Here is a 24,175-nt window from a genome sequence, read left to right as displayed (position 1 = left end):
CGTGAGACCCCCAGGGGGAAGAAAAACCCTGGGTTCCTATCAGTGCGGACATGCTTCCCACTTGGTAGTCAGATTCTGTTTTTAGCTTTGGCCCCTTTAAGTCCCCCTGTACCCCTTTTGTTGGCACAGACTGCAGCTGTGTATGCCTCTGGATCCTCATCTGCAGGATTATTTTCCTTTGAAGTATCATTTAGATTTTCCTTTAATGAAGATCAATTGGTAATAAACCATGTGCTTTTGTTTACTTGAAAATGTCTTTATTTTGTCCTTGATCTTATAAATTAGTGTTACTGGGTACACAATTGTGAGATGACAGTTATTGTCTCTCAGCACTTGGAGAGATTATTCTGTCTTCCAGCTTCCCTTGTGTGTTCATAAGTTTGTTGTCAGTCAATTACTGTTCCTTTGTAAGTAAGCTGATATTTATTTGTCTCATGTTATGGGTTGAATTGTATTCCTCAGAAAGATAGGTTAAAGCCCTAATCCCCAGTGCCTAAGAACATGACCTTATTTTGAAAGAGCGTCACTGTGGACACCATTAGTTAAGATAAGGCCGTACTGGAGAAGGGTGGGCCCTTAATCCAATATAACTGGGTGCCTTATCAGAAGAGGAAGAGAGACACAGACACTCAAAAGGGGAATGCCATGTGATGGGGAGGCAGGCACTGAAGCGCTGCAGATGCAAGCTAAGGAATGCCAAGGACTGCCGCAAATCACCAGAAACTAGGGAGGGGAGGGAAGGGTTCTCCCCTCTCCTTCACAGGGACCAAGGCCCTGCTGACAACCTGGAGTTTGGATTTCCAGCCTCTAGAACTGTGAGACTATATAAATTCCTGTGATGTTAAGCCATTCAGTTTCTGGCACTTTGTTACAGCAGACCTGGGAAATTAATGCAACTGACTTTAAGATGTGTTGCCTTTTATGTTCTCGGTTTCACTACACTGTATCTAGATTGGATTTCTTTTTACTGGTCCTGTTCTTAGTGATTCCTCATCTACAGATTTATGTCTCTTATTGGTTTGGAAAGTCCTCACCCATTATATGAACCCATTATATGAACAGATGCTTACCTCCTTTCTCTAGATTCTCCTTAAGGGACTCTAAGTAGATTTAAAGTAGGAGACTGCCTTTTCTATCCTCCCTGTCTTTATTTATTTGTTTATACATTTATTTATTTCATTTATTTATTTTTGGCTGCGTTGGGTCTTTGTTGCTGCGCATGGGTTTTCTCTAGTTGCGGCGAGCAGGGGCTACTCTTTGTTGCGGTGCGCGGGCTTCTCATTGCAGTGGCGTCTCTTGCTGCAGAGCACAGGCTATAGGCACGCGGGCTTCAGTAGTTGTGGCACGTGGGCTCAGTAGTTGTGGCTCACGGCCTTAGTTGCTCCTCACCATGTGGGATCTTCCTGGACCAGGGCTGGAACCCGTGTCGCCTACATTGGCAGGCAGGTTCTTAACCACTGCGCCACCAGGGCAGTCCCTGTTAAGTTTTTAAATATCAGTTAATTGTTTTAGAAGTTTGTGGCAGATTGATAGTCGTCTCTCAATAGTCATTTTCTCCTTATTTTAGTAATATAACTTCTTAATTTTAACTGGGTACATGACCATCCACAATAAAGTCTATATTTCCAATTTGCCCTTCAGCAAGGAATGACCATGAACTAAGCTCTTACCATGGGATATAAAAGGAAGTGGTGTGCACAATTTTTTTAGGAAGTTTTCTTAAACGGAAAGGCATGTCTTTCTCCTTCCCTTTTTTCTTCCTTTCCTCTACTCCATGAAAGGAGTATACTTTCCCGCACCATTATGTTGGACCTGGCTGTGTGACTTGCTTTGGTTAATGAAGTGCGAGCACACAGGACATGTGACACACCTGAGCAGAGCCTTCAAGTGATTCTGTGGCTTAGCCTCTTGTATGCTTGTTTTCCATCATGAGGAAAATACAACCCAGGTGACTACTGCTCCTTTAGTCTGGTTCCTTGAATGGGAGACGTGTGGAACTGATTCGTACCTCGAGCACAGCACAGCAGCTGACTGCCCCTCCCTCCAGCTGTCAAATCCCAACTAACTTAGAAATAAATATTTGCTGTTTATAAGCCACTGAGTCTTTGAGGGCAATTCCTTTACTTTCTTGCAGGTCAGCAATTTGTTAAAAATTATTTTTTTTTCTGAACTTATTCATGATTTAGTTTCCACTGTCCAGCTATTATGAATAATGCTGCTATAATATTCATATACAAAAGTTTGTGGTTTTGTGTGGATATTTTAAATTCTTTTAGGTATATAGCTAGGAGTAGAATCGCTGGGTCTTATGGTAACTCTATATTTAACATTTCAAGGAACTGTCAGACTGTTTTACAAAGTGACTACACCATTTTACATTTCCACCAGGTGTGTATGAGGGTTCTGATTTCTCTAAATCCTCACTAACAGTTACACTCTCTTTGATTATGGCCATCCTAGTGGGTGTGGTTTCTCACTGTGGTTTCGATTTGCATTTCCCTAATGACTGATGATGTTGAGCATCTTTTCATGTACTTATTGGCTATTTATATATCTTCTCTGGAGAAATATCTATTCAAATCCTGTACCCATTTTTTAATGGGTTGTCTTTTTATTGTTGAGTTGTAAGAATTATTTACATATTCTGGATATATTATCAGATATGTGGTTGCAAATTTTTTTCCCATTCTGTGTATTGTCTTCTCACTTTCCTGGTGGTGTCTGAATTAGTCTACTAGGGCTGCCATAACAAAATACCACAGACTGTATATGACCTCATTTAACCATAACCAGCTCTTTAAAAGCCCTGTCTCCAAATATAGTCACATTGTGGGGTAGGGCTTCCACACATAAATTTTGGGAGAACGCAGCTCAGTCCAAAACATTCTGCCCTCTGGATACCCAAAATTCTTGTCCTTCTCACAGGTAAACACATTCACCCACATCCCAAAGTCTTAACCCATTCCAGCATCAACTCTAAGTGCAAAGTCTCACCTGAATATCATCAGGTATGGTTGAGACTTGAGATATGATTCACTCGAAGGCAAAATGCCTTGCCAGCTGTGAGCCTGCGACATCAGACAAGTTATGTGGTTCCAAAATACACTGGTGAGACAGGCATAGAGAGATATTCTATTCTAAAAGAGAGAAATCAGGAAGAAGAAAGGGAAATGGGTCCAAAGCGAGTACAAAACCCAGCAAGGCACATTTCATTAGACTTTAAGGCTCAGGAGTAATCCTTTTGGGCTCAATGCTCTGCCCTCCAGGCCCACTGGGGTGGCAACCTCATCCCCTTGGCCCTGGGTGGTAGCTCCACCCCCTCAGCCCTGGGCATCAGCTTTATTCCCGAGGCACTGGTTGGTAGCAGGCTCCACTGAAACCAAGGAGACAGCTTGCCCCCCAGACCTGTACTCTCTGGGCTGATGGCTGGAGTAGCAGCCCTGTTGATCTCTGAATCACTTTTGGTGTCATCTCTCACTTTTCTTGAAGGGTGATGTGAATTGGCAGCCAGATAGCTCTATTGTCCTGTCCTGTAGACTCCCAGAAGTCTGACAGTATTCCTCCATTTTGTTGTCTCTATGCCCCTTAGTCCAGACTGGCAGTGTTTCTACTGGTATAATCTTATTTCTATTCCTGGTTACTTATGAGATGACTGATTAAATCCATGAGTTGCACCCATGACCTCTTTATCAAATGACTGTCCAGCTACACCCTGGATGTATTCTCCAGAACATACTTCTTCTTTTTTTGTAATATGGATAGTAATTGGGTTCTACACCTAATTCCAACACGTGAGGAGTTGAGGTGGTTTCCCAACATCACCAAGGAGCAAGTCTCTGGGTACCAGCTGGGTGTCCTGCATCTCAGCTCAATTCTGACACTATCTATCCAGAGACAGCATCAGGTTCTGCAGGTTAAGCGCTCAGTCCCACAAGACTGCTGTACACCCCTCTTGCCCTCTCAGGATGCCAGGTGCAAGCCAGGTTGTTACCTGTGCTTCTGACCATCTGGCCACAAACGGGAGGTTCCAACAGTCTCTCCCAACTCAGGATGCCAATTGAAAGCCCAGGTTGTGAACTGTACTTCTGACTGATGGCTATAAATCAAAGGTTCTTATGACCCCCTTCTTGGGTTTGATTAATTTCCCAGAGTGGCTCATAGAACTTAGAGAAACATTTTTACATACTGGACGACTGGTTTGTTATGAAAGGATATTATAAAAGGAAGAGCCAGATGGAAGAGATGCATAGGGCAAGGTATGGGCAAAGGGCGCAGAGCTTCCACGCCCTCTGCTGGTGTGTCACTCTCCCCACTTATCCAGGTGTTCACCAACCGGAAGCTCTCTGAACCTTGCCCTTTTGAGTGTTGTGGAGTCTTCATTACATAGACATGATTGATCAAATCACTGGTCATTGGCAACTGATTCAATCTCTAGCCTCTCTTCCCTCACTGGAGGTCAGGGGGTGGGGCTGAAAGGTCCAATCCTGTATTCATGGTTGGGTTCTTTGCTGACCAGCCCCCATACTTAGGGCTTTCCAAAAGTCACCTCATTAACATAAATCCTGTTGTGGTAGAAAGGGGCTTGTTACAAATAACGAGACATCCATTTTACCTTTATGACTCTGAAAGTGATTTCAGGAACTGAGGAGTAGAGACCAAACATTATGACAAGAGAAGTTCCCATTGGTCTTATCCCTCAGGAAATTCCAAGGGTTTTGGGAGCTGTGAGTCAAGAACCTTGGATGAAGACCAAATATGAGATATATTTTGGTCATCTGAATGACCAAATGTATATTTCTTTTTTTTTAATTGAAGTATAGTTGATGTATTGTATGATATGTACATGTTAGTTTCAGGTGTACAACACAGTGATTTGACATTTAAACATATTACAAAACGCTCACCAGTATATATTTCTTGCAAGTTACAATATTGCAGATAGGCTAAGAATTTTCCAAATCTTTAGGTTCTGGTTCCCTTATGCTTAACAACTCCTTTAATTTATCTCTCACCTCCTGCATACTATAAGCAGTAAGAAGAAATCAGGCCGCACCACCAACACTTTGCTTAGAAATCTCTGCAGCTAAATATCACAGTTTATCACTTTTAATTTCTACCTTCCACAGAACACTAGGAAACAGTTTGGCCAAGTTCTCTGCCACTTTATAGTAAGGGTCACCTTTCCTCCAGTTTCCAGTAACACGCTCCTCATTTCTGAGATCTCACTACAGTCACCTTTTAACGTTTACATTTCTACCAAGAGTCTCTCTTCAAGGCAATCTAGGCTTTTCCTAACATGCACCTCAAAAATCTTCCCCTCCACTCATTACCCACTTCCAAAGCCCCTTCCACATTTTTAAGGTATTTGTTACAGTAGTACCCCACTTCTCAGTACCAAAATCTGTATTAGTCTGGTGAGGCTGCCGTAACAAAATATCACAGACTGGGCAGCATAAACAACAGAAATTTATTTTACACATTTCTGGAGGCCGGACATCCAAGATCAAGGTGTTGGCAGGTTTGGTTGGCTTGCAAATGGCCATCTGCCTTCCTCCAACCCCTGGCAACCACCCTTCTGCTTTCTGTCTCTATGAATTTTACTATTCTAGGTACCTCATATAAATGAAATCATACAATATACAGTCCTTTTGTGATTGCGTTATTTCATTTGGCATAATGTCTTCAAGGCTCACCATACTTTTTAAAGCTGAACATACAAAAGTTTTGTATATTCGATTTTGATGGAGTCCAATTTTAAAATTTTGTCACTTACGGTTTTGGCTTCAGAGCTAAGAAACTATTGCCTAATCCAAGGTCATGAAGGTTTACACCTATTTTTTTCTAAGAGTATTATCGTTTTAGCATTTATATTTAGGTCTATGATCCATTTTGAATTAATTTTTTAAAATTTAATTAATTAATTAATTTTGGCTGCGTTGGGTCTTCACTGCTGCGCGCGGGCTTTCTCTAGTTGCGGTGAGCGGGGGTACTCTTCGGTGCGGTGCGTGGGCTTCTCAATGCGGTGGCTTCTCTTGTTGCGGAGCACAGGCTCTAGGCACGCGGGCTTCAGTAGTTGTGGCACGCAGGCTCAGTAGTTGTGGCTCGTGGGCTCTAGAGCGCAGGCTCAATAGTTGTGGCGCACAGGCTTAGTTGCTCCGTGGCATGTGGGGTCTTCCTGGACCATGGGTTGAACCCATGTCCCCTGCCTTGGCAGGCGGATTGTTAACCACTGCGCCACCAGGGAAGTTCCTTTAATTAATTTTTGCGTTTGTGAGGTAGGGGTCCAATTTCATTCTTTTGCATGTGGTTATACAACTGTCCCAGCACCCTTTGTTGAAAAGACTATTATTTTCCCAGTGAATCAACTGTCCATAAATGTGTGGGTTATTTCTGAAGTCTCAATTCTTTTCCATGATATATACGTCTATCATTATTCTGGTACGACACACTATCTTGATTATTGTAGTTTTGTAGTCAGTTTTGAAAGCAGGAAGAATGAGTGTTTTTTAACTTTTTTCTTTTTTTTTTCAAGATTCTTTTGGCTATTCTGAGTCCCTTGCATTGCCATGTGAATTTTAGAATCTGATTGTCAATTTCTAGAAATAAAAAAAGGCAGCTGGGATTTTTGATAGGATTGCAAAGAATGTGCAGAACAAATGGAGAAGTACTGCTTATTTTAACGATATTAAGTCTTCTATTATTTCTTGATGACGATTTAGCTTAATTATAAACCCTGTACCTCGTGTCTTCCTATCGTCTCAGTAAGCCTAATAATTCCTTGCTCCTCCACTGGGCACTTTTCCTACTTCTAACAGTACACTTTAGCAACCGCTTCTTATTCTGCCAACTACACACATCGTCTCTTGAGTGCTTTTCCCTTTACCTCTACCTTTCCTATGTTTCACATCTTAAACTGTCAGCTGTATTTTTACCTTTATGTTGTCAACATTGGTATAATTTATAAACTCTGCTTTAACTACAGCAAGATTATAATTTATTAACAGGTTTGGTCTAAAAGTTGAACACCAGAAACCCGCCTTTTCTAAGCTTTTTATCATAGTAATTATTCAGTTGAATTCTCTCCCAGAACTCCTATCCTTCCATCCGAATCTAGCCTAGCTCTTGGGACTTCCCTTTACTACTGAATTAGATCTAGTGAATCCTGGATAGTGATGCTGTCAGAAACCTCATTTCTACCTCATCTTTAAATTTTGAAAAAAAGCCTATGTGGGAGTTTGACTTTATGAGTCTCTGCATATCTGAAAATGTTTTCATTTTGCTCTCTTAATGATAATTCAGCTAGGAATAGAGGTTTTTTTTAATAAAAAAATTCTTAGAATTTGAAGTTCAAGAAATATTTCCCTCAGAAACTTGAAGGTCATTGTTATCTTCTCATATCTAGTGTTGCTGGTAGGAATTCTAATTGCAGTGTGAGTCTTACTCTTTTACGGGTCACTTTTTTTGTTTATTTTTTTTTTATTTTTGGCTGCGTCGGGTCTTAGTTGCGGCACTCGGGATCTTTCCTTTAGGTGTGCGGGCTTTTTTCTGTGGTGCGCGGGCTTCTCTCTAGTTGTGGTGTGCAGGTTTTCTCTCTCTCTCTGGTTGTGGTGCATGGGTTCCAGAGCGCGTGGGCTCTGTAGTTTGTGGCATGTGGGCTCTAGCTGAGGCACACCGGCTTAGTTGCTCCACAGCATGTGGGATCTTAGTTCCCCGACCAGGGATTGAACCTGCGTCCCCTGCGTTGGAAGGCAGATTCTTTACCACTGGACCACCAGGGAGGTCCCTATGGGTCACATTTTTCCTTTGGAAATTCAGGATTTTCTCTTTAGCTTTAGAGTTTTAACATTTCACAAAGTTGTCTTTGCTCTCCACTAATGGACATTTTCAGCTCTGGGGAAATTTTGTTCCATTATTTTTGGGGTAATTTTCCATCTTTTATTTACTCTCTTTTCTTTTTCTCTTGTAATATTAGTCCGGTTGGATTGACTCTTTATTTTTCTTATATTTTCTCTTGCAATTTCCATCTCTTTGCGTATTTCTTCTATTCTCCTTAAAATTGCACGGACTTTACCTTTCAACACTTCCAGTGAATTTATAATTTTGGCATTTTCCTATTTCTAATTTCAAGACTTACTTTTTGTTCTTGGGTTGTTACTTATCTGAGTACATTATCCTTGTTTCATAGCTGTAATAAAAGTTTGTGAGCATATTTTTAAGTTCTCTGAAGTTTCTTTTTCCTCTGTGGTCACATTTTCTCCTTATCCTCTCCCTCCCTTCCCCAGCCCCAAGTTGGAGACTTCCCTTAAACACCTAACAGTCCCTGGTTGTCCGTTCATATTTAAGATGAAGTAGTTGGATGCTGATGACGCATCTTTAGAACTTGGGAGGGTCTTGCCAACTTGCACAACTTCACTCTAGGGTGAGTGGGTAGGAAACTGCCTATTGTGCCAGAATAAAGAATGTTTTACTCTTAGTCATTAAATGCTCCCCAGAGATGATGAAAAAGCTTGACTCTTAGCCTGGGATAAATGCCTAGCTATTGTATCTGAGGTATAGGGAGGGTTCTGCTGTTCTACATAGAGACCTTTATTTAGTGTCCTTGTTTTCAGCCCTGCTTCTCACTCTTGCTCTGTCTTGTCAGTGTCTCCAAATTTCAATTTCTCTAAATCACTTCTGGCAGGTAGGCCTCCTTCTTCACCTACAGTACCCCCCCCCCATGCCTATTCCACATTATGGTTTCTTCCATTTTGTTTAATCAGACCTCACTCACTTTGTGTGTAAATTTAGGGAAAAAAAAAGAAAAACAGCTCTTGGTGGCTCCCTTCCCATTTTCTGTTTTGTACGGGTTTGTATCATTTTTCATTCCTTTATTAGCATTTTAATGGGGTTCCAGGAAGAAGAGGCAACGAATGCATGCACTCAGCCAGTTTTAATTAAAAAAAAAAAAAATCCTAAGTGTAGGTTTAAAAAAAGATATGTGGGGTAGAGTAGGAAATAAGAAAAAAGAACAGTGGAATGACAAAAAAGAAACCAAAAAAATTTCTGAGTCTGTGATATTGACACTACTCCCGTGCATGAATAACAAGGCTTAGCACCTCACACTCTTCAGATCCCCACATTTCAGGGATGGGATAGATCTGAGACATCTCGTTCACACCCCCTTTTACAGTTACGAAAAGCAGGACCCAGGAGTAATGGGACTTTCCCAAGGTCACACACGTAGACACCGGCAGAATGGAAACCAGAAAGATAAGATGAGTCCACTTTGCTTTCCCTTCATCTCACCACACCGCTGGGGAGCAGCAGAACGAGCGGATCAGCAGTCAGATAAGAAGGATCGTGAGAAACAGTCAAAGGAAGCTGGCTTATTCCTGAGTGAAGTCGGGTGCCCGAGAAAATGAAACACTTTAGGATGCTTCATTTGGCAGGACCCAGCGTCCCCCGGCAGCGGTCCTGACAGCGGCGGCCGCGTGCGGACCCTACGGAAGGGGCGACTGTACAGCAGGCGGGGGGACGCTGGGCGGGATGGGGATGAGGTGACGAATGAAGGGACGAGAACCCTGACGAGGGACGGGAGAGTGACAGTGGGGCCACGAGGGCGTGGACGCTGGCGGTGACTCAACTGCTCTCAGGGGCGTTTAGAGTTACTGATAAAACTATCGCCAGCCGGGAATAAACACGATTCAAATCACTCTTACTTTCTTAGTGCAGCGATAGCTTACGTACGGCCTTACATTAACGGTGCGTGGCTCCGACAAGGAAACCCGTCTGCGCTTCGGTACCAGAAACTGGGGAGCCCGACGCCGGGCCAGCTGCCGCCCCCGAGGACCGGGACGGCCGTCCGGCCCGCCCGCCAGCCCCCGGAAAGTGCCCGAGGCCCGCGCGCGCCCGAGTCGCGCCCCCGGGAGGAGCGGGGGCGGGGCTCGCGCTGACGTCGGCCTGGGGCGGGACTGCGAAATCGCGCAGGGGGCGGGGCGCGGTGACGTCGGGCGCCAGGGCCGAGCTGTGGCTGAGGTGGCGGTAGTGGTGGCGGTAGTGGTGGCGGCGGCGGCGCCGGCGGCGGCGGCGGCGCCCGGGCAGCAACGGCAGCGGCAGCGGCAGCCCTGAGCAGGGTGAGACGGCCGCGGTGGCGGCAGCTCGGGGTCGGGCGGCGCCTGGAGCTTCCCGCCCGTCGCTGGCGCTAGGCCCCTCGGCTCTCCTCCGCCCGCTCCTCCTCACGGCCCTGGCTGGGTCCCGGCAGCGTGCCGCCGGGGAGGGCGGAGCCGTAGGTGAGGCTGGCGGGCGGGGGGCTGGGGGCTGGCGGGCGTGGGCTCTGGGCTGCGGGCCGGCGCGGGCGCACACGCGCACACGGCAGGCGCCGGGCGGGCGGCGTCTGTCTCCTCCCTCTTGCCGTAGGAGGCGGTGCGGCGCAAACAGTGGGCCGCCGCCTCCGCCGCTGCTTCAGCAGGCCAGTCACGCAGAGCCCGGGGCGGGCCTCCCCGAGGAGCCTGGCGCCCGCGGACAGGTGGGCTTCCCGCCCGGAGGCCCTCGGGCTGCCCGCACGGCCCGGGAGACCCCGCCAGCGGCCTGTCCGCGGTTCGCCTCGGCGGCCGGGGAGGGAGGGAGGGAGGGCGGCGCGGACGGCCGTCCCGGTCCTCGCGGGCGGCGCCACCAGGGAAGTCCTTTACAGGTCTTTTAAAAGCGTCTGTCTCTTCTCTATCTGGTCATATATATTTTTTCTTTTCTTCCTGCCTTCCTCAGAAAATCTCTACCTACGTAGCTTTAGAGCAGGAAATTATCCGATTGAATTCTAGCTGTTTCTTTAACAAGAGATTGTTTGTAATGGTATAAACAGAAGAATCTTAGTTTGAACGAATAAAAATGACTCATTTATGTTTATTCTGCATCTGGTATTAGTCAGGTTTATGGCTTTTATTTCCTAAAATCGTTCTAGAAATATTTATTATGATTTTGTTCCTTATATTTTTATCTGCATTGTCTTGTTATTTCCATGGAAGTTTCTGGACTGTTTCCAAATAAATTCCTTAGAAGGGATTGTTTCTGGCACACTGTTACTTCTGATGCCCTTACATTTGTCAAAAAGAAAATGAGGGTTTTTTGGACCTAAACTGAGAAGAATTATAGTGGAGGGAAGATGAGAGATGTATTTCTTTCACTGCCATTTATGTCTGATCCTGCGAGAGTACAGAATTTTTGATGGGTGTGTCTTCAATTTTGTGGACCCAGGCGTTGCCCACTGCCCACCCAGCTCCTCTGACTATACCTGACCCAGATGCTCAGTTTCTGTCTTTTCTGTATTGATCGTAGGTGGAGGAGTTACTGATGGCCATGGAGAAGGTAAAACAGGAGCTGGAGTCCGTGAAGGCGACGCTGTCCTGCACTCAGCAGTCACTGGCAGAGAAGGAAACTCATGTGACCAACCTTCGGGCTGAGAGAAGAAAACACTTAGAGGAAGTTCTGGAGATGAAGTAAGTTTTATAATATTGTTCTTCAGGCATATGCTTAGTTGAAATACTTGTCCTCATCGCTTTCATCTTCTGGCCCTGTTTGTCACGCCTGACACACTTAGCCTAATTTTAATGCTCACTTGTGTTTCTCACTCCTTAGAACAAATTTGGGACAAATCCTCGTCAACTAGAAACTTTTTTTGCCTCCCTGTCATTGAATTTTGCAGTCCTCTAGAGTGTATGTATCCGTATGCAATTGTGTCTCTGAAATTCCTAAAACCTTCTGGAAAGTTCTGGCAAGTTGTTGAGCTTTCTGAGGAAGATAACCATTGCTCCTGAGGTCATACGATGGCTAGGCAATTTTTAAAAGCATTTTTTATTATAAACATTTCCAAAGGTACACAAAAGTAGAGAATAGTATAGTGAACCTCCTTATACCCATCCCCCATATTTCACCATTAACATTTGCCACACTCTCCAGTCAGTTTTTACAAAATTGTCACTTTTAGCAGAACCTTTCTTTACATCATTTTTGTACTTTCCAGGCATCTTGCAGCTTCCTTGAGATAGTCTGTTGTGAAGGCTGTATATATCTGCTGTGCAGAATACAGCTGCTGCTTTTTCTCCTCTGTGACTTTGAAAAGTTCTGGTTTCCTTCTCTTCAGAACAAGTATGTCTCTTTTTTAAGTCCCTTAGTACTTTCTCCATCACTCCAATCCCCACTCCTATGTAATTGTCCTGCTCTCATTTTACTGAAACCAAGTCTATGCTGGGACCCCTCAGTTACCTTCATCACCTCAGCAGTTACCTGTGTTCTTGTCGTCTTCTCTTCTGACTCAGAGGAGATACTGTCTCTCCTTCACCAAGCTCGCTTCTTATTTCTATCACAGATTTAAGCTCTGGTTCCCTCCTCTGCAATCTGTCTCCATTAATTTTCTTTCACATAATCTTTGCTCACTTTCTGTTAGTTCCTTCTTCTCTGCAATAAATACGCACTCTCTCTGACCTAAAGTAAACAGTCTTTCTGAGCCCAGCCAGTGCTTGAAGCTAACATCCCCTCTTCTTTTCTGCTACTTTGAACTGTCAATAAATGTTGAATATGAGAATTACAAAGTAGCAGAGGATCTTGCCATGACACCTCAGCATGAATTTTCATGGGGCACGATTGCTTTGATATCATGACGGCAGCCCAGGAGTTGAGAAACAAATATCGGGGTGTCCCCTGTGCTTATGGATTATTAGGACACAGTGGGAGGTTAAGAGAGCCTGATCTTTTAGAAAAGAATTACAGGTGATGTGCTCTCGGAAGTGACAGATACTGGAGCCAGAAATAGGTTGATAATGCAGGGAGAACGGGGAGAATTTAGGGTTCTGAGTATCGTGATGAGAAAGTTTGCTTCTTACGAGCAGGTTAGTAGAAGCAGTTGAAGACAAGGTTTTATCCCTGATGATAAGAACATAGAGGAAGGATGGGTATAATATTCGGGAATACAAGGTATCGATGTGATACTCCTAAGCACAAACAGGCCCTGCTAAAGCAACGGTATAGGAGTATTGTTTCGTTTTCTCTGTGGACCAATATCTTGACTTGACTTGTCACATCTTTCCCACTCAGTTCAAGTGTCTATAGCAAAACAGTGGTGGATTTGTAAAGGAATTTTCCTTTATTATTAGGACTTTGAAAAGATATGAAAGAATTTTTTAAAGAATGCTTGACTTTAAACCATTAAAAGGGAATTACGTGTGATTTTTTTTTTGTTTTATTATTGTTATTATTTTTGGAACCACAGTACTAAACTTTCTTATGGACTTCCCTTGCCAACCCAGGTTAGAGATAACATTTCAGAAAAATACTGTGATTTGCAAAGCTGTTTTTGGTAAGATCAAACACTCACACACTAAGGCATGGGATGAGTCATTAAAGTATTCAGAGAATTTATAAGTGGTATAGAAATTTGATGAATAAACATTAAATAAAAATTCTCGAAATAAGGTGTTAAAACCTGGCTGTGACAGGTGACCTGTCTCTTAAATCACCTTCCTCATTTGCTCAGGAGATACTACTACAGCATCATGCTATTCTTAGATTTTCTACAAGTTTTTTGTCATGCAGATTTACTGACTTAAAGTTTTTAAAGTAGTCTTTGCTTTAATTTGCACTTAAATTTCTCCTTGTTGTTGTCTCTCATTTTCATATCTTAATAAAATGGTTGTTTAATACCTTTCTTTTAACAAATTAAGCACTTCAGGCCTAATCGTCTATCCAAACATGCTGTTGAGAGTGGTGGCTAATCCCAAACTCCTAATGTATCCCTCCTCCACACTCTTTTCTCCTTTGGTAACCATAAGTTTGTTTTCTATGTCTGTGGGTCTATTTCTGTTTTGTATATAAGTTCATTTGTATCTTTTTTTTTTTTTTTTAGGTTCCACATATAAGCGATATCATGATATTTGTCTTTCTCTGTCTGGATTACTTCACGTAGTATGATAATCTCTAGGTCCATGCATGTTGCTGCAAATGGCATTATATCATGCCTTTTTATGGCTGAATAATATTCCATTTTGTGTGTGTGTGTGTGTGTGTGTGTGTGTGTGTGTGTGTGTATACATATATATGTATAAATATATAAAACACATCTTCTTTATCCCTTCATCTATTGATGGACATTTAGGTTACTTCCATGTCTTGGCTATTGTAATAGAGCTGCAGTGAACACTGGGTTGCATGTATCTTTTTGAATTATGTTTTTCTCTGGATATATGCCCAGGAGTGGGATTGCTGGATCATATGGTAACTCTATTTTTAGTTTCTTCAGGAACCTCCATACTGTTCTCCATAGTGGGTGCACCAATTTACATTCCCACCATCAGTGTAAGAAGGTTCCCTTTTCTCCATGCCCTCTCCAGCATTTATTGTTTGTAGATTTTTTTGATGATGGCCATTCTTACTGATGTGAGGTGATATCTCATTGTTGTTTTGCTTTGCATTTCTCTAATAATTAGCAATGTTGAGCATCTTTTCATGTGCCTTTTGGCCATCTATACGTCTTCTTTGGAGAAATGTCTATTTAGATCTTCTGCCCATTTTTTGATTGGGTGGTTTGTTTTTTGATATTGAGCTGTATGAGCTGCTTGTATATTTTGGAGATTAATCCTTTGTCAGTTGCTTCATTTGCAAATATTTTCTCCCATTCTGAGGGTTGTCTTTTCATCTTGTTTATGGTTTCCTTTGCTGTGCAAAAGCTTTGAAGTTTCATTAGGTCCCATTTGTTTATTTTTGTTTTTATTTCCATTTCTCTAGGAGGTGGGTCAAAAAGGATCTTTCTGTGATTTATGTCATAGAGTGTTCTGCCTCTGTTTTCCTCTAAGAGTTTGATAGTGTCTTGCCTTACATTTAGGTCTTTAGTCCATTTTGAGTTTATTTTTGTGTATGGTATTAGGGAGTGTTCTAATTTCATTCTTTTACATGTACCTGTCCAGTTTTCCCAGCACCACTTACTGAAGAGGCTGTCTTTTCTCCAATGTATATTCTTGCCTCCTTTATCAAAGATAAGGTGACCATATGTGCGTGGGTTTATCTCTGGGCTTTCTGTCCTGTTCCACTGATCTATATTTCTGTTTTTGTGCCAGTACCATACTGTCTGGATTACTGTAGCTTTGTAGTATTGTCTGAAGTCAGGGAGCCTGATTCCTCCAACTGCATTTTTCTTTCTCAAGATTGCTTTGGCTATTCGGGGTCTTTTGTGTTTCCATGCAAATTGTGAAATTTTTTGTTTTAGTTCTGTGAAAAATGCCATTGGTAGTTTGATAGGGATTGCACTCAATCTGTAGATTGCTTTGGGTAGTATAGTCATTTTCACAATGTTGATTGTGGATTTGTCCATTTCTTCCAGGTTGTCCATTTTATTGGCGTATGGTTGCTTGTAGTAATCTCTCATGATCCTTTGTATTTCTGCAGTGTCAGTTGTTACTTCTGTTTCATTTCTAATTCTATTGATCTGAGTCTTCTCCCTTTTATTCTTGATGAGTCCGGCTAATGGTTTATCAATTTTGTTTATCTTCTCAACGAACCAGCTTTTAGTTTTATTGATCTTTGGTATCGTTTCCTTCATTTCTTTTTCGTTTCTTTCTGATCTGATCTTTATGATTTCTTTCCTTCTGCTAACTTTGGGGTTTTTTTGTTCTTCTTTCTCTAATTGCTTTAGGTAGAAGGTTAGGTTGTTTATTTGAGATGTTTCTTGTTTCTTGAGGTAGGATTGTATTGCTATAAACTTCCCTCTTAGAACTGCTTTTGCTGCATCCCATAGGTTTTGGGTCGTCGTGTTTTCATTGTCGTTTGTTTCTAGGTATTTTTTGATTTCCTCTTTGATTTCTTCAGTGATCTCTTGTTTATTAACTAGTGTATTGTTTAGCCTCCATGTGTTTGTATTTTTTACAAATTTTTTCCTGTAATTGATATCTAGTCTCATAGCATTGTGGTCAGGAAAGATACTTGATACAATTTCAATTTTCTTAAATTTGTCAAGGCTTGCTTTGTGACCCAAGATATGATCTATCCTGGAGAATGTTCCATGAGCACCTGAGAAGAAAGTATATTCTGTTGTTTTTGGATGGAATGTCCTATAAATATCAGTTAAGTCCATCTTGTTTAATGTATCATTTAAAGCTTGTGTTTCCTTATTTATTTTCATTTTGGATGATCTGTCCATTGGTGAAAGTGGGATGTTAAAAGTCCCCTACTATGATTGTGTTACTGTCGATTTCCCCTTTTACGGCTGTTAGCCTTTGCCTTATGTATTTAGGTGCTCTTATGTTGGGTGCATAAATATTTGCAATTGTTATATTCTTGTTGGATTGATCCCTTGATCATTATGTAGTGTCCTTCCTTGTCTCTTGTAACATTCTTTATTGTAAAGTCTGTTTTGTCTGATAAGAGAATTGCTACTCCAGCTTTCTTTTGATTTCCATTTGCATAAAATATCTTTTTCCATTCCTTCACTTTCAGTCTTTATGTGTCCCTAGGTCTGAAGTGGGTCTCTTGTAGACAGCATATATACAGGTCTTGTTTTTGTATCAATTCAGCAGTCTGTGTCTTTTGGTTGGAGCATTTAATCCATTTACATTTAAGGTGATGCTCGATATGTATGTTCCTATTACCATTTTCTTAATTGTTTTGGGTTTGTTATTGTAGGTCTTTTCCTTCTCTTGTGTTTCCTGCCTAGAGAAGTTCCTTGAGCATTTGTTGTAAAGCTGGTTTGGCGGTGCTGAATTGTCTTAGCTTTTGCTTGTCTGTAAAGGTTTTAATTTCTCCATGAAATCTGAATGAGATCCTTGCTGGGTAGAGTAATCGTGGTTGTAGGTTTTTCCCTTTCATCACTTTAAATATGTCCTGCCACTCCCTTCTGGCTTGCAGAGTTTCTTCTGAAAGATCAGCTGTTAACCTTATGGGGATTCCCTTGTATGTTATTTGTTGCTTTTCCCTTGCTGCTTTTAATATTTTTTCTTTGTATTTAGTTTTTGATAGTTTGATTAATATGTGTCTTCGTGTGTTTCTCCTTGGATTTCTCCTGCCTGGGACTCTCTGTGCTTCCTGGACTTGATTGATTATTTCCTTTCCCACATTAGGGAAGTTTTCAACTATAATCTCTTCAAATATTTTCTCAGTCCCTTTCTTTTTCTCTTCTTCTTCTGGGATCCCTATAATTCGAATGTTGGTGCGTTTAATGTTGTCCCAGAGGTCTCTGAGACTGTCCTTAATTCTTTTCATTCTTTTTTCTTTTTTCTTCTCTGCGGTAGTTATTTCCACTATTTTATCTTCCAGGTCACTTATCCATTCTCCTTCTTTAGTTATTCTGCTATTGATTCCTTCTAGAGAATTTTTAATTTCATTTATTGTGTTGTTCATCCTTGTTGTTTATTCTTTAGTTCTTCTAGGTCCTTGTTAAACGTTTCTTGTATTTTCTCCATTCTACTTGCAAGATTTTGGATCATCTTTGCTGTCATTACTCTGAATTCTTTTTCATGTAGACTGCCTATTTCCTCTTCATTTGTTTGGTCTGGTGGGTTCTTACTTTGCTCCTTCATCTGCTGTGTGTTTCTCTGTCTTCTCATTTTGCTTAACTTACTGTGTTTGGGGTCTCCGTTTTGCAGGCTGCAGGTTCGTAGTTCCCGTTGTTTTTGGTGTCTGCTCCCAGTGGCTAAGGTTGGTTCAGTGGGTTGTGTAGGCTTCCTGGTGGAGGGGACTGGTACCTGTGTTCTGGTGGATGAGGCTGGATCTTGTCTTTCTGGTGGGCAGGTCCACGTCTGGTGGTGTGTTTTGGGGTGTCTGTGACCTTATTATGATTTTCGGCAGCCTCTCTGCTAATGGGTGGAGTTGTGTTCCTGTCTTGCTAGTTGTTTGGCATAGTGTGTCCAGCACTGTAGCTTACTGGTCGTTGAGTGGAGCTGGGTCTTAGCGTTGAGATGGAGATCTCTGGGAGAGCTTTTGCCATTTGATATTACGTGGAGCTGGGAGGTCTCTGCTGGACCCATGTCCTGAACTCGGCTCTCCCACCTCAGAGACACAGGCCTGGCACCCGGCCAGAGCACCAAGACCCTGTCAGCCGCATGGCTCAGAAGAAAAGGGAGAAAAAAAAGAAATAAAATAAAGTTATTAAAATAAAAAATAAAAAATAATTATTGAAAATAAAAAAAATTAAAAAGTAATTAAAAAAAGAAAAAAAAAAGAAGAGAGCAACCAAACCAAAAAACAAATCCACTAATGATAACAAACACTAAAAACTATACTAAGAAAAAAAACAAAAAACGGACAGACAGAACCCTAGGACAATTGGTAAAAGCAAAGCTATACAGGCAAAATCACACGAAGTCCACTGCCTCAATTTGGGGATGATTCATTGTCTATTTAGGTATTCCACAGATGCAGGGTACATCAAGTTGATTGTGGAGATTTAAACTGCTGCTCCTAAGGCTTCTGGTAGAGATTTCCCTTTCCTTCTTTGTTCACACAGCTCCCGGGGTTCAGCTTTGGATTTGGCCTCTCCTCTCCATGTAGGTTGCCTGAGGGCGTTTGTTCCTGCCCAGACAGGACAGGGTTAAAGTAGCAGCTGATTCCGGGGCTCTGGCTCACTCAGGCCTGGGGGGAGGGAGGAGTACAGAATGCGGTGGTGAGCCTGTGGTGGCGGAGGCTGGCGTGACATTGCACCAGCCTGAGGCGCCCCGTGTGTCCTCCCGGGGAAGTTGTCCCTGCATCACGGGACCCTGGCAGTCGGGGGCTGCACATGCTTCCGGGAGGGGAGGTGTGGATAGTGACCTGTGCTTGCACACAGGCTTCTTGGTGGCTGCACCTGCAGCCTTAGTGTCTCATGCCAGTCTCTGGTGTCCATGCTGATAGCCTCGGCTCGCGCCCGTCTCTGGAGCTCATTTAGGAGGTCCTCTGAATCCCCTCTCCTCACGTGCCCGAAACAATGGTCTCTTGCCTCTTGGGCAGCTCCAGACTTTTCCCGGACACCCTCCCGGCTAGCTGTGGCACGCTAGCCCCCTTCAGGCTGTGTTCACGCAGCCAACCCCAGTACTCTCCCTGGGGTCTGACCTCCGAAGCCCGAGCCTCAGCTCCCAGCCCCCGCCCGCCCTGGCGGGTGAGCAGACAAGCCTTTTGGGCTGGTGAGTGCTGGTCGGCACCGATCCTCTGTGAGGGAATCTCTCCGCTTTGCCCTCCGCACCCCCGTTGCTGCGCTCTCCTCCGTGGCTCTTAAGCTTTGCCCTGCCACGCCCTGTCTCTGACAGTGAAGGGGCTTCCTAGTGCATGGAAACCTTTCTTCCTTCACAGCTCCCTCCCAGTGGTGCGGGTCCCGTCCCTATTCTTTTGTCTCTGTTTTTTCTTTTTTCTTTTGCCCTACCCAGGTACGTGGGGAGTTTCTTGCCTTTTGGGAGGTCTGAGGTCCTCTGCTAGTGTTCAGTAGCTGTTCTGTAGGAGTTGTTCCACACGTAGATGTATTTATGATGTACTTGTGGGGAGGAAGGTGATCTCCATGTGTTACTCTTTCGCCATCTTGAAGGTCTCCCCACTTTTCAGTTTTTTTTGTCATATGTATTACTGTTATGGCCATCTTTATTAATACATTTTCACATTTCTGATTATTTCCCTATGATAGGTTGTTAAAAAATTGAATCTATTCATCAGAGGGGATCAAAGGAATTATAGGAGAGGTTTTCCCATATACATTTATGTATTCTTAAAATGTTTTAACACTTATATTTCTTACTTTGTAATGAGAAAATGTTACAAAAATGACCCTACAAATTACTATATTATCCACCTTATATTTGGAGAGAAAAGCAACATTGCTAGAAGATAGTTTCTGCTTCCTAAGGATGATACATTTGTGCTTATAAAATAAAAGAGATGAATATACTTATTGACACACTGTTTTCTAGAAGGATTGGACCACTTTAGGTGATCAGGCATGTAAGAATGCATGTATCACCTTACCTGTTCATATAATGTTTAAAAATCTTTTGCCTGAAAAAAAACTTTTACCTCTTTCATAGATTAAAAAGTTTTGTCTTACCTTGCTTTCATTTGCAATTCTTTGTTTACATTTTCATGTGTTTATTGTCAATTTGCATATTGTCTGTGATTGGTATATTCCTATTTGTTAATTTCTCTTGGGGACAGTAAGGTCTTAGTATTTCATTGACGTTTATGGGCTTTTTCAATAGTGAGGATAAAGTACTTTCACAGTTGTGAATAATTTGCAGTTTTTGTCATTTGCTCATTAGTTTTTGACTTTTGATGTTTATAATTCTAGATTTCTAAGCAGTAAAATGTACTATACTTTTCTTACATTTGTAATTTGTAATTTTTTTGTAATTTCTTACATTTCGTTTTTTGTTTAGAAAGTCCTTCCCTATCTGAATATCATTAAATATGTTATATTTATTCTTTTTATTTTCTAATTAATTTGCATTTTATACCTAGTTCTTTAATCTTCCTGGAACTTATTTTTAATTTTGCGTGGGGAGAACGTATTTATTTTGATGTTTTCCTAATAATTGAAAAGCTTTCTAAATACTGTGATCAGTCTCTTTTCTTTTGGTTTGTGGCATTTCCTTTTTCTTTCTTAAGTGCTTAATTATTGTGAGATTTGTTTCATTGATCTCTTTGTTGATATTCTTTTTCCAGGACTACATTGATTTGATTATAACAGGCTTTCAATTTGTATCAATGGCCGATTGGTTGTTGAAAAAAATGTCCTTCAAATATATGTGTACACACACACACACATATACATATATATATATATGATGTTCTTAACTCTTTATTCTTATGTGCTGCCAGACATTCTTACCCCACTCTTATATGCTGGCTGCCTCAGGTGTCAGCTTAAATGGTACTTCTTCAAAGAGACCTTCCCTAACCATCCTGCCTAAAGTAGGGCAGTCTGTGCCAGTATCAGCACAAATAAATCAGTCAGCCTTTCAGAAGTCATTTCCTTTCACACCAAATCTTCCAGATGCAGTTCTCATGTTCCTCATTATTGGGTGAGCTGTTAAAATGAAGACAACTATTGATCCACCGTCAGCTCCTATTGAATTGCTTAAAACTTCCAGCAATTAAATAGGAGCAAATTCTGTCATTTAAGAGAAGTGACTTACTATTGAAGAGTATAAATTCTAAAGTTGTAGTTAAAAAACTTATACAGTGCATTTTTTTTTAATACAGTACATTTTTGATTATGTCCTAGATGAAAAAGACAGCCAGTGTCTGGGACAAAAGATCAGCAAGGCTCTGTAAAACCTTTGTCCCATTTTAAAATGAAGTATTAGGACATCTGTGCCATAGAGATTCAAGCTAGTGTCCCTGAGAATTTTCAGCTGCACCAGAGTGGTGATTGCTCAACAGACTAAACTGGAGAGTGTGGGATAATTATCACAAGAGGACCACATACAATGATGACATGGAAAGTGATTAGTTACAAACAATCAATAGCATAAGAAAAGGATATTAAAAGAAAGTTTTTAGAGGTACTGATTTCAATGAGAAAAGGCTGGTGAGATATTTTGATTCTTTATTAATTGGTTTTCTTCATGCAGGGCTTTCAAAAAGAAAACAAGTAATTTGAGCACACTAACCAACTTTATTTTTCATGAAAAAAGAAAGCCCTTTGTGATTTTAATGCTGCTTAACTCTTTTCTTCACCTTTCATGCGGTTATAATCTTAAGCAAACAAACAATAATTTGCTATTATAAGGCTGTGGTGCTTCAATGGCAGTAATGGCACTGACCCTAGTACAATTTTCAGTAGATAAACAGAGCTAATTGATTTATAACCATTATTCTAATGAAATAATCATAAATAATAAGCTTCATGTTAGGGATTATGTTATCAAGTGTGTTGTTTTGTCCTTATTTCTCACATGTTTTACTTTGGTGAAGAATTACAAGCTGTAAATGGTACAGATGAACCGGTTTTCAGGGCAGAAATAGACACAGATGTAGAGAACAAACGTATGGGCACCAAGGGGGGAAAGTGGCGGGGAGGGTGGGTGGTGGTGGGATGAACTGGGAGATTGGGATTGCCATGTATACACTAATATGTATAAAATAGATAACTAATAAGAACCTGCTCTATAAAAAAATAAATAAAAGAAACTTCAAAAATTCAAAAAAAGAAAAAAAAAAAGAATTACAAGCTGTAATCCAAATGAATTGAAGGGACTATTGAGATGATCCAGTCATTGCTTTTTGAAAAACACTTTAAGCTGCAGACCCCTTTTTCAAATGAATATTATTCAGATATGAAAATAAAACTTATTATTTATTAATTAACTAATTTATTTTTTGGCTGTGTTGGGTCTTCGTTGCTGCGCACAGGCTTTTCCTAGTTGCGGCGAGCGGCGTGGGGCGCAGGCTTCTCATTGCGGTGGCCTCTCTTGTTGTGGAGCCGGGATCTAGAGCGCAGGCTCAGTAGTTGTGGTGCACGGGCTTAGTTGCTGTGCGGCATGTGGGATCTTCCCGGACCAGGGCTCGAACCCGTGTCCCCTGCATTGGCAGGTGGATTCCCAACCACGGTGCCACCAGGCAAGTGCCTAAAACTTATTTTAAGAAGTAAAATGAAAAAGAAGGCAAAGCTGTTCTGATTGAGACAGGACTGGGGAGCCCAGATGCCCCAGTGTGGCCCTGCCAGGCATTCCCTGAAGATGTTCTTTAGAACCCCTAGGGCTTCCCAGGGCTGGGTTCAGTAAGCCACTAACCAAACCTTTTGGTTTTACAAACAGGAGCAACAACAGTAACTGCCATTTATTGATAATTTACAGTGTGATAGGTGTTCTGTCTTACTGCTAATTATTATAATAACCCTGTAGATTCAGTTTCATAATGTTCATAGTATAGATTAATAAATTAAGGCTCAGAGTATTTAGTTAACTTCACTGAAGTCATCCTGATGGAACCAGGAATTGAACCCAGAGCCAGATCTTTCTTGGTCTGTGTTCTCCCCTTAGAGAAAGGGTCCTTTTCAACTTCTTTCAGTTTCTGTGACACAGTTTTCCTGATTTCTGCTGACTTCTCTGACTGCTCCTCTTGTCTCCTTTGGCCGCCTCTTACCCTCTGCCTGCCATCTAATGTTGAATCGGTCCTATGACTATCTCCTCTTGCTGTGTTTTCTTTTCCTAGGGAGGCTCATTCACTGCCTTGGCCTCAGTTAACATCTGTGTATCAGAGCTTCCACACTTAACATCTTTATTTAGCTCATATCATTCCTCTAAGCTCCAGACCCACATGCCCAGTTGCTCCCTCAAACCTTTTCTCAGCATCTCAAAAGCACATTACATTCAGCTCAAGATTTCCCCTCAATTCTGGTCCTTCCTTATTTTTTCCCATTTTTGTTTATGGTGCCACCAACTTGTCCATGGTGTTTAAGTCAGAAACTTCAGAATTTTCCTTGATTGCTTCACTCCCTCATTTCCCACCCTGCCAGTCAAATGCTGGTGATCTTTTTTCTCTGAAGTATTTCTGTAAGCCATCCATTTTCCCACCCCACAGCCACTGTCATAGTTTGGTCATGTCGCTGTTGGCTGACGTTACTGCAGTGGTCTCCCAATTTTCCCGTCTTTCTGTTTCCCCCTGATATGCAGCCTCATTGCAGCCAGTCTGAGCTTTTGAAAGTGCCCATGTGATGTTTGAATCCTGGCTCCACCACTCACTAGTTATGTGAGCTTGGCAGGCTGCTAAGTCTTTCCAAACCTTAGTTTCCTCATCTGTAAAATGGTTATGTAATTCTTAACTCATGTACTTGTTCTAAGAATTAAATGTGGTAGTAGGTGCCCGGCATCACTGTTAGTGATGATGGTAGAGATGATCGTACTCTGCTCAAAACTTTTTCAGGGCTTCCTGTTGCCCTTAAAGTCCAAAACTCTTGTCACACTTCCTTGGTGCTCAGTCTCCTTAATCCCTCAAATGTGCTGTGCCCCCTCCTTCTTGAGGGTCTTCACCTAAGTAGTCTTCTCCTCACAGTAGAAGTGTTGTGTCTTTAAATAGTTAATGGAAGTTAACTTATTCTTCAGATCTCACCCAGCCCCCAAATCTTCTCTTATCTTTTACTACCTTGGATTTATAGCTTTTATCCCTGTTTGCAGTTATAATTGTGTATTTTTGTTGCTGTTGGGATTAATGACTCTCTTATCCACCGTTATCTGTCTTATCTACCTTTATATGGAGACAGACC

General features: G+C 41.9%; 1 protein-coding gene across 1 annotated transcript in view; it reads left to right on the top strand.

The window, feature by feature from the left end:
• The first annotated feature begins 10,032 nt into the window (after window positions 1-10,032).
• The window catches only part of LOC309623751 (ELKS/Rab6-interacting/CAST family member 1-like), a 131,592-nt gene continuing 117,449 nt past the window's right edge, over window positions 10,033-24,175 (top strand). Inside the window, 2 exon segments of the mRNA XM_082380890.1 lie at window positions 10,033-10,268; window positions 11,308-11,468. The gene's annotated coding sequence lies outside the window, so the exon portion shown is untranslated.

The sequence above is a fragment of the Balaenoptera borealis genome, assembly GCF_965194805.1.
Source record: "Balaenoptera borealis genome assembly, chromosome: 2".
Classification (NCBI taxonomy): domain Eukaryota; kingdom Metazoa; phylum Chordata; class Mammalia; order Artiodactyla; family Balaenopteridae; genus Balaenoptera; species Balaenoptera borealis.
This window is presented reverse-complemented; position numbering and strand designations above follow the sequence as displayed.